The sequence below is a fragment of the Cupressus sempervirens genome, chromosome 4 (assembly GCF_028749045.1).
Source record: "Cupressus sempervirens isolate cs-2001-9-10 chromosome 4, ASM2874904v1, whole genome shotgun sequence".
Taxonomy (NCBI): domain Eukaryota; kingdom Viridiplantae; phylum Streptophyta; class Pinopsida; order Cupressales; family Cupressaceae; genus Cupressus; species Cupressus sempervirens.
Window position 1 is genome coordinate 10,129,024 of NC_143121.1, and position 11,908 is coordinate 10,140,931.

The window sequence follows — 11,908 nt, forward strand, 5'->3', positions numbered from 1 at the left end:
CCATTTGTTTACAGCCTAAACTATTTATTTACACTGAAGCCAACACTAGTGTTCCCCAGGCCCACAGTTTACTAAGATTGAACTGTTCATGTTTCATGTGTGGGCATACTCAGCTAATAAGCATATCCCACATCATTCGAATTCTTTAATAAAGTGAAAAGACAAGAATATACCATCACTGAAACCTGTAACCCATACAATCAACATAATGACATGGGTATTATGTTGCAATAGATACTTCAGTGGGGCACTATATTCCTCCATTTTACTTTTTCTTTAGGTTCTTATTCTGGACGTCCACCTTTCACCTAGTCCATATTCCATAGATTTTGTTTTACATCAAATACATCAGCACTTAAATATGTATGACGTATTATTTGTTATTATTCAGTAATAAAATAGTTATATAAAATAATTTAATTTTAAAGTAAGTTTATAATAATTAATATATTTTTTAACATATAGATATACAAAATATTGAATTTAAGGGAGAGGGCTGTAGTAGGTATTAGGTTATAAGATTCAATATTTCTTCATCTATTTGTCATCTCTATATCACAAAAAAAAATCATATTTTTACAAACTATAATAAAACAATTTCTTCTTTTTTCTTTTACACAAAACATTTTTCTTAAAACTTAATATTTTATTTCTTTCCATTTTAATCACCTCTTTAAAATTTAATTATTATTATCTCTTATTTTCCTCCTCTTATAGAATATGAGAATAAATTTAGTACCAAAATATATTGAGTGATATGCTTGAATATACTTCTATCTTTTAGATTGATTTAAGAAGATGAGTAGATTGGAAGCTGAGAAATTTATATTTAATGCAATGCTAATAAATTGTAAACAATTTTGATAATTAAATACAATACAATCACATATATTCAAATGGATTTGTTCACAAGCACCGTGGTGGAATGGCTAGAATGAGGTGGCCACCTCAATCTTTATTAGCAAAAGCAAGTGCTTATATAGGTGGAAAATCATTAATGAAATATAATTTTATAGAATAGAGCTTAAAATCAAAATCAAACTAGATTGAATCCATTATAAGAACGGTCAATAGACATATTTAATGGAGATGAATGCTTTTAGTATATTATTAGATTGCCGGACAAATATTGACCAACTTTAATGCACTACCTCTTTCCAATCGCTTTCAAGCTCATTCATGAAAGGTACTGCAATTAAAACATTGATTTCCTAACTTTCATGTTGCGCCAACGTACATGATTTTTTTTTAATAAATAAACTATAATGAATGTGACAATTCACTCATTTAACTTACTAATTATATGATGGATGATTCATAATATGTTTTTTTAATGAATATCATTTATTAATACAAATTAAGTAGTATATATTCAAAGTAAAAAATATAAAATATGAAAATGAATAAAAATAAATAAATAAATCGATTTTGGTGATCGTTGGAAAATTATTTTTTATTTTAAATATATTTTGAAATATCATATAATATTATACAATTCTTGCTATTTGGGTTTTGTGCAAGGACATGTTTGAGGCGAGAGTTCTTGAAAACAAGGATTAATTTCCTTCCAATGGACAATTGGGGAAAGAGAGGCATGGTTTTATATGCATACTAAATTGAGGTACTCTTATCCCAATACTAAGAATTGTCAACCTCAAGGTGTTTGACATATTTGGAGCATTTTGCATGTTGGTTCTAACAGAGTCTTTAAATAGCTTGATCATGACACAATATTATTTCTCTTTTGCTTCTTCCCAAGATCTATCAATCCAACTTCTCCTTGAGGTCAAGTTCTATTAGACCACTTCCCCATCAAGTTCAACATTAATTGGAAATAGGCCATGTTCAACCACCTATGACCCAATTCACTAAATGAATGATTCAATGTTGAGTCATCAACCAACAATGCCCTTATTCAACAAGTTTGGAACCTTGATGTTGTCCAACTTAGCAATTTGTTTGGATTTCTTGGTTGGATCATGTTATTGCACCTTTGGATTTATGGTCACCAGTTGGTCATGTTTCATTGGTGGTCATATGAGGCTACCACTACGAATCTCTATCATGCCACATAGGTTCTTTCTTCCAACCCTTTATTCTATAGTTTTTAAGATATGGTTTCTTAGCTTTGCAACTAGAAGCAAATTGTAGAAAACTACACATCCCATAATACCCAAGTCAAAGCCATGCTTCAATGGATTAAGATAAAGGGTTATGGTTCCAAAGAGTTCCTTTATTGCTCTCTATGCTCCTCATTCTTCACCTAGTATTGTAAGAATTAATGATGATTATATAGTGCTTTTTTGAGCTAGTTTGTATTCCCAAGTGTTGGTTTGACACTATGAGTGTTAGTTTTGTTAGCTTGGACAGCTATTTGTCCATATGCTATTATTTAGTATCTAATTGTTTTTGCTAACAAATTGGTTAGAGCAAGGACAATTATTTATTAAATAATTGACTTCTTTTAGAAGCAACTAGAAACCAATTTTGTTAGGGTTGGTAAGTTGTTTTATATCTCCACCGTCGATTGTAAATCAATCTCGGCCGTTGGTTTACCAATGAGAGTAGTATAAAAGGAGGTCAGGGGGGCATTTGGAGAACATGAAGTTTGGAGGAACGTTTACAATGTTAGCAAACAGTCTTGCAGTGTTAGCAAGGGCGCAGTGTTAGTGTGGAATAGTAGTGGGGAATATCAGCGGGATAAATTAGGAGGTTGTTGAAGTTCTGCCAGTAAGAGGGAAGAAATTTTTGTATCTCTTGATTTGCTGAAGTTTAATATAATTTCTCATCTATAAAACTGGTTTTCCCTTAGGGGTTTTTCCAGGGACAATTTGTCCGAAAATATTGTGTTCATTATGTTGCGCATTTCTTTCCGTATTCTATAACTAAAGTTGCAGTTGTGTTATTTTTTGATATTAGCTGAGAATTTATTTTTAGCAGTTTAATTATCGTTTGTGATAGGAGATTAATAATCAGTGACTACAATAGTTAAATTTTTCACATGGTATCAGAGCGTTGTTAAGGGTAGAAGAGTTTTGCCCTAGGAAAGAAATTTTGATCTCGTTAGATTTATTATTGCTTTAAACCCTTGAGATGGCTTCAGCTGGTTTGAGAGATCAGGATAGATTGGATGGTGCCTCAAATTTTGGTGTCTGGAAGGCCAGAATTTCTTTATTGTTGGAAGAGAATGGTATCAAGGATTATGCTACTAGCGTTGTACCTGTACCAACGGATGCAACGTAGCTTGCAGCATATAGGAAGGATGATGCCAAAGCGAGGAGGATTATCCTTGATGGTGTCAAGGATCATATTGTTCCACATATCGCAAAGCTAGATATGACGAAGAAGATGTGGGACGCCATTCTGAATCTATACTAGAATGCTACCACGAATAGGAAGTTGATTCTCAGAGAGAAGCTAAAGAATACCCAAATGAATCAGGGTGAAGACATCACAAGTTACCTCACCGGGCTCAGATTTGTCAAAGATGAGTTAGTAGCTGTTGGAGATAGCCCTAGTGATGATGAGCTAGTGAGAATAGCCCTAAATGGGTTTACTAAACAATGGAGTGTCTTTGTTCAAGTTGTCAGTGGACGAGATACTTTACTGAGTTAGGATCGACTATGGACTGATTTCACTCAAGAGGAGTTTAGACTAAGTCTTGTCAATGGGGCCAACAAGAGTCAGAAAAATGAGGTGGAACAAGAAAATGTTGCCCTAGCGGGTAAAGGGAAAGCAAAGAAGGGATCTAGCAAAGGATCAAATTCACAAAGTGAGAAGAAGAAGAAGGACCTTTCTAAGGTCAAGTGCTTTGGATGTCATGAGTTTGGCCACTATGTCAGTGATTGCTCAGAGAGGAAGAAGGGTAAGAAGTAGGGAGCAGCTTCAGCAAGTGCAGAAGAACTCTCCAGTAGAATGGAAGATGAGTTTGCACTCATAGCTTGTATGGTTAGCTCAACCTCACAGTGTGTTTGGTATATAGATAGTGGGGCATCATTTCATATGACAGGAGTTAGAGAGTACTTCTCCAATTACAAGGAGGAGGACACCAACATCCAGATTTCTATGGGAAACTTGTCCAAACTCAACCCTATTGGGAAATGGACTGTTTAGTTTCAGAGGGAGAATGGAAAGATAATCCCACTTCATGATGTGTTATATGTGTCAGGCTTAGGTATGAATTTGATTTCTGTATCTGTTCTTCAGGATAGGGGGTATAATGTACTCTTTAGAGGGACAAATGTGTTGATTAAGCACAAGGATTGGAAATCACCCATAACTATTGGAGTTAGGAGTGGTCGCCTTTATAGATTGCAGTTTGATACTCCTAAGGCACTTATGAGCAACAGTAATCCTAGAGATCTTGGAGAGCTATGGCATAGGAGGATGGGCCATATTCATCATGGAGCACTTAGATTGCTTTGTGAGATGGTGACAGGTGTTCCAGAGGTGAGCACAGAGCATGACGATGTATGTAAGAGATGTGTGTTGGGGAAGTTTGCAAAAGCATCTTTTCCAAGGAGTGACACCAGATCTAAGGGTGTTCTTGATCTAGTACATTTAGATGTTTGTGGACCGATGTCGACGAAATCTCTCAGAGGATATGAGTACTATGTTACTTTTATTGATGACTTCTCTAGAAAGACCTAGATATACTTCCTGAAGACTAAGGATGAGGTTTTTAGTCGATTCCAAGAGTTCAAGGCTCTTGTGGAGAACTCGACAAGAAAGAAGATAAAGGTTCTTTAGTCAGACAATGGAGGCGAGTACAAAGGAAATGTCTTCCAGGAGTTCTACACCAGAGAAGGAATCAAGAGAGAATGGATTGTTCCTTACAATCCACAATAGAATGGAGTTGCTGAGAGGAAGAATCGTTCTATATTGAAGGCAGCAAGAGCTATGCTACATGACCAGGACATGCCCTGTTACTTATGGGCAGAGGTGTGTAATACAATAGTCTACATTCAGAATAGAGTTCCACACAAGGTGCTAGGAAAGATAACACTAGAGGAGGCTTTCACAGGGAAGAAGCCAGATGTTAGTTACTTCAGGGTATTCGAGAGTTTGGCATATTGCCATATTCCTGGAGATACACATACAAAGTTAGATCAGACTGCAGAGAGGGGGTACTTTTTTGGGTACAGTGAGACCTCAAAGGCATACATGATTTTCATTCCAGGGACTAAAAGAATTATTGTCAGAAGGGATGTCAAGTTCATGGAGGACAAGGCATTCAAGAGATCTAGAGATTTGCCAGCAGATGATTAGAGTGAGCAGCCAACAGAAGCTCCAAGACCAAGTCAAGAGCAACAAAGCTCAAGTATAGTTACCAGTACGGAAGTAGACTCAGTTAGTGAAGATTCATAGAGTATGGAGCAACAGGAAATGCATCTAGAAGACTTAGAGGTTGACATTTCATCCTCTATAGTTGGCAGCAGGAACCATGTGGTTCCAGATACACAAAGGGATACTCAAGAGTTTGTGGGAGCTCCTAGGAAGAGTACTAGACAGCGAAGACAACCAGCCAAGTTCAATGACTATGTGGCATTAGTTAGTCAGTTGGTAGATAGTGAGCCTTTTAGCTATCAGGAAGCTGCAGAACATCAGGTATGGTGAGATGCTATGGTTGAGGAATATTCTTCAATAATGCAGAATGATGTGTGAGAGATAGTACCTAGACCAACAGATAGGGCTATAGTTGGATCACACTGGATCTATAAGATAAAACACGGTGCAGATGGTAGCATCGAGAAATACAAGGCGAGGTTTGTGGCAAAGGGGTTCTCTCAAAAGGAGGGAATAGACTATGAGGAGACATTTGCTCCAGTTGCCAGGTATACTTCTATACGAGCTGTAATCTCACTTGCACCATAGATGGGATGGAAAATCCATCAAATGGATGTCAAGACAACATTCCTTAATGGTGAGTTGAAGGAGGAGGTATACATAGAACAACCATAACGCTTTGTAGCACACAACAAAGAGACCCACGTGTGCAAATTGAAGAAAGCATTATACAGACTCAAGCAAGCTCCTAGAGCGTGGTATGAGTGCATTGATACATACTTGCAGAAAATGGGCTTTGTGAAGAGTGAAGCAGATGCTAACCTCTACTACTTGATGGTTGGGGGTGAGATTCTCATTCTTGTTCTTTATGTGGACGACCTGTTTCTTACAGGTTCACCAGGGCTCATAGTGGATTGCAAGAGGAACCTTGTAGAAGAGTTCGAGATGAAGGATTTAGGACTTATGCACTACTTTTTAAGAATGGAAGTGTGGCAGACAGATGGGGAGATTTTCCTTGGTCAAGGGAAATATTGCATTGAAATCTTGAAGAAATTTGGGATGGAGGATTGCAAAGCCATGTCTACACCCATGATCATGAATTGGAGGAAGGTAGATACATCGAAGGAGAAAGATGTAGATCCCACTTTATATAGACAATTGATTGGTTTGCTTATGTATATGGTCAACACTAGGCCAGATATAGAATTTGCAGTAAACTCTCTTAGTCAGTTCATGGTTGAACCAAAGAGAATGCATCGGATAGCAGCTAAGCATGTGCTACATTACTTGCATGGTATAGTCGAGTACGGGATCAGATATGTTCGAGGTGAAGGTATCAGGTTGATAGGCTATACTGATGCAAATTGGGCAAGAAGTACAACATACAAAAGGAGCACTTTAGGGTGTTGTTTCAGCTTGGGATCAGGAGTTGTATCTTGGTTCAGCAGGAAGTAGAAGTCTGTGGCTCTAAGTTTAGCAGAAGCAGAATACATAGTAGCTAGCATGGCAACATGTGAAGCTATATGGCTTCGAAAGTTGTTAGTAGCCTTGTTTGGTCAGAAGGTTTAGACTATTGTGATACATTGTGATAATCAGAGTTGCATCAAGTTGTTTGAGAATCTAGTGTTTCATGATAGGTCTAAACATATTGATATCAGATATCACTTCATCAGAGATTATGTACAAAGGGGAGTTGTTCAGCTACAATACATACCTATAGAGGAGCAGGTAGCAAACATTCTAACTAAGGCATTGGGGAAGGCAAAATTTATCTTCTTCAGAGATAATTTAGGTGTCCTGTAGAACAACTTCCTCGCTAAGAGGGAGTGTTAGTTTTGTTAGCTTGGACATCTATTTGTCCATATGCTATTATTTATTATCTAATTGTTTTTGCTAACAAATTGGTTAGAGCAAGGACAATTATTTATTAAATAATTGACTTCTTTTAGAAGCAACTAGAAATCAATTTTGTTAGGGTTGGTAAGTTGTTTTATATCTCCACCGTCGATTGTAAATCAATCTCGGCCATTGGTTTACCAATGAGAGTAGTATAAAAGGAGGTCAAGGGGGCATTTGGAGAACATGAAGTTTGGAGAAATGTTTGCAGTGTTAGCAAGGGCGCAGTGTTAGCGTGGAATAGCAGTGGGGAATATTAGCAGGATAAATTAGGAGGTTGTCGAAGTTCTGCCAGTAAGAGGCAAGGAATTTTGTATCTCTTGATTTTCTGAAGTTTAATATAATTTCTCATCTGTAGAACTGGTTTTCCCTTAGGGTTTTTTCCAGGGACAATTTGTCCGAAAATATTGTGTTCATTGTGTTGTGCATTTCTTTCTGTATTTTATAAGTGAAGTTGCAGTTGTGTTATTTTTCAATATTAGCTGAGAATTTGTTTTCAGCAGTTTAATAATCATTTATGATAGGAGATTAATAATCAGTGACTGCAATAGTTAAATTTTTCGCAATGAGAAAAGTGACAATAATGGAACACTTAATGCATTTAGTGAAACTCACAAAGGTGAAGCACTGGGATTTCTTGAGAGGTCAGCAATCCTAATACTACTCCAACTCAAGTGTGCTTAGCCATAATTTTTCCTCCAAGGTTAGACCCTCTTTTCTTGCAATCACATGTGCAAAACCTTCAATAACTATTGTTCCTTATGAACCATTTATTCGATGCCCTCTTGAGCTCATCAATTCATAATTAGGAGATATTTTTCACAAGTAAAATTATGATATTGGTATCATGATTCAACTCTATAGTTTTTTGAAAGGAGCTTATTGACACACTTCATGAGTAGTGGTCCTAAGAACCATATCTCATGAGAATGAATGAAACACTTCACACTCATTGCATCTAGGTGATGCTAACAGAATTGAAGCACTAAGACTTGTAGGGAGGTCATCCATCCCAATACTACTCGAGTTCAAGTATGCTTGGCCATATAATTTCCTCCAAGGTTAGGTGATCTCCCAAATAGTCCTAGTTCTTGACCTCTATGAGAATCACCAAGATGAAATGAGTGCTAAGTGTCACATTCACTCTCATAAGATATGATTTCTTGGGAATCACTACTCATGAAACATGAATCAATGAGTTTGACTCAAAAAACTACATAGTTGAATCCTAATAGAAATATCACAATATGATTTGTTGAGTAAAATATTGCCTAATTATCAATTGATAATATCAAGAGAATTTCTAATGAATATTTCATAAGGACCAACACTACCGAAGGTCTTGCAGATGAGGTTGCAAGAAAAGTGGGTTTAACCTTGGAGGAAACTTTATGGTTAAGAATAGTTGAGTTAGAGCAGTACTAGGGTGTGTGACCTCATGGAAATACAAAATGCTTCACCTTTATGACCATCAGCTAGATGCAATGAGTGCTAAATGTCCCATTCATTTTCATAAGGGATGGGTTGTTGGGAACCACTACTCGTGAAAGATGGGTTAATAAGTTTGACTCAAAATACAACATTATTGAGCCCTACTAGCAATATCACACCATAAGAAAGGTTTTACTTCTTGGGAGGCTTAAATTGAATAAGATAAAGCATTTGAAGCATGAAAGGATTTTTGTGAGAAATTTTTCTATCAAAAAAACCAACCCCCCTCCTTAAGTGCAACTTATGGGAATGCATTTAAACTCACACTACTTAATAAAAATGCAAGATGGATCCTAACTAGTAGCCCATGTTAGGTACATGTACCATCTTAAATTGGAAGCACTTTAATATAGTGATGGTTTAGAACCTATTTAATGTGAGATCATCATCTCCTTGCATCTCTTCCCATCTCTTCCCTTTTCTTCTCCTTTCTCCTTGGTGGAACTGGGATAAGGCCTAATTGATCCTCTTTAAAGATCTTATTTTTATGGTGTAAAGATCAAGGTAGGATTTGACCACCTAGATCCTCCCTTTCCTTCATCCAATCACTTAGAATCTATTATCTGCACTGAAACAACTATATCTTGAATTCTACAACTAATTTCTAGGATTTGAGACCTATTTTAGGATCCCAAAGGAATCTTGAGGGTTCTAGGCCCTGATTGGATGATTGCAGTGCACCTTTGCTAATGAGGGATGCACTACGCCCTTTTTGGACCAATCAAGGATGTAGTATGCCCTTTCTTGGGCCTTATTTTAGGTCTATTTCTTGAGTCTTGTGTCCAAATTATTCTGGGGTTTTAACTTCTTGGTAAGTCAACTCGCGGGAGTTAGTCAATTATGAGCCCTTTATAAACCCATCCATTTTCTCTATTTCTCATCTATTATCCATCCACCAAGTTTATGATCAAGAAATCCCATGCACTAGTGTTCAAGCACTCAAGTTTCTAAACATTCAAGTCTTCAAGCATCCTTCAAGCAATTCCTTCATTTAAGTTTAAGGATTCAAGAATTCAAGAAATTGAAGGAGTTTATCTTTAAGATCTCCTTCAATCCACTCAAGGTCCTTTGTTACATCTTTTACATCCATTCACATTCTTGATCAAAGTCAATTGGTAAAGATAGCTCATTGCATTCAATTTGAGAGATCCTATTATTATAAGGTGAATTCATATGTATTTACTTTACATTTCTACAATTCAGTTATTTTAGTTCAAGATTAATTCCTAAATTGGGGTTTGACTAAGGAAAACGTCCCATCAGTAACAAAAACCCCTTTTATTGTTGGTTTTGGTTCTCAGACTAGTGAACATGTTGCAGATTCAAATACCCTTTTTGGCTTTCTTCAAAACTATGAAATCAGAATCAATGTTAGATATATTATATTTTAGCAAGGTCACAAAGCTCACCCTTGCAAGGAAGGTTGCAGAGGTCACCCATGTGGATAGAAGTCACCCTTGCTAGATCACCTAACAAATTATGGGTTTTGCAGACTTCAACATTTTAGGCCTAGATCAGATGTTATTTCCTAGTTTTTGAGCAACACAACAAGCACAAAATCAAATCTAAAAGGTGTGTCTTCTATCCTCTTTATCATTTCAACATATCTACTTATTACATTTCAATATCTCTCCCTAGCCCACATCATTTCATAGGGTTTTTTGAGGACTTTTGCATCTTTTCCCCTATTCTACGACACTAGATCTAGCTTGCATTAGTGCTCCTTTTTCACTTGGTCGACACTAATCTTTCTAGATTTAGTCTTTTAGAATTGGGATTGAAAGGATCCATTTCCTTGACCCATTCTTTGAGTTGTGTAAGTGTGGTTATGTAATGAATTGAGGGTTTCATATCCTTGATTCATATTTCCTCCTCAACATCTTTGGTGAACCTAACTTCCAACACTTCCTCTTTTGATTTTGGAGTTAGATTATTGCAATTTTTAGTGTGTTTAAATTTTTTTAATGGACCCTACTTTCAACATTTCCTCTTTTGATTGTGGAGTTATATTATTGCATTTTGTTGTGTGTTCACCATCATTGGTGAGCTTGACTTGTCAACTCTTAATTTTGTGGTGTTAGATTTATCTTTGCATGCTTTAAATTTGTACTAGATTATATTTTGTTATTTATGATTTAGTCCATACTATAAGGTTAGAATTATTTTGTGTCTTCTTCCCCTGTTTGGTGTATGAGCTTTATTACCTCAATTCCTACTCATAGTATTGCTATTAGGAGAAGTCATAGACTCTTGGCTCACTTTGATTCAAATTCCTCTTCTCCTCTCTTTAGGAACCTTAGTGATCCTATTGGTTCTAGTGATACTAATCCTTAGATATGGAGCATGATCCTTCTCACTCATCCCATGATAAAGATGAGGCTTTAAGAGTTCCTCTTGACAATTTGATAAGCTTGCTACTGATATTGATAAAATGCACGATTGGCTTCTTCAAGAGAATCACTATATTGATAATATTGCTTCTTTTGATGCTCTTAAGAAAGGGATCTATAATGATGAACATGGTGTTAATATTTTTCATGGTCTTATTCAATTTGTCCATTCTAATATTAAGTCTTTGGATCACATTGTACCTAAAATAGGAATGGCTCCACTAGTCACTAGTATTAAACCTTCCTTAACTATTTCCACTCCTATCTCTAGCATTCATACTTATGTTGCTCATATTTTGACTACTTCTATTCAACCATCTAATCCTCTTATTATTATTCCTATTTCTTCTTTTCTTATGAGTGTTCCACCTACTTCATTTCCCACCTCATAACCTTCATACAGTAGTGTTCCTTTCAGTTATCCTAATCCTTCTACTATGGTTCCTAGTGTCCCACTCATAAAGCCTTCTATTCTAGTGAATTGATACCCTCTTCCTAGTGTATTGAATGTGTTAGTACCACCTAATTTCTCTAATGATTCTACTATCATTATTCTTTATCAAATTATTTCTTCTTTGCAACAACAACTTGCTTCCTTTAATCAATCTAAGTTTAATGTGCCTACATGTGATATCACAAGCAGTACTTTGTCTTTTGACATTATTAGTATTTTTGCTCCTCAACAAGTTGTTATGCCTTGCCTTGACACTTAAAATAGTAAATGTGATCTTGTGATTCATCTTAAAACTTTCTAAGTTCTATGTAGTGATTATGCTCATGATCATAGGATTTTAGCTAAGTTGTTTTCTCAAACTTTCCATGAAAAATCTTCACAATGGTATTTC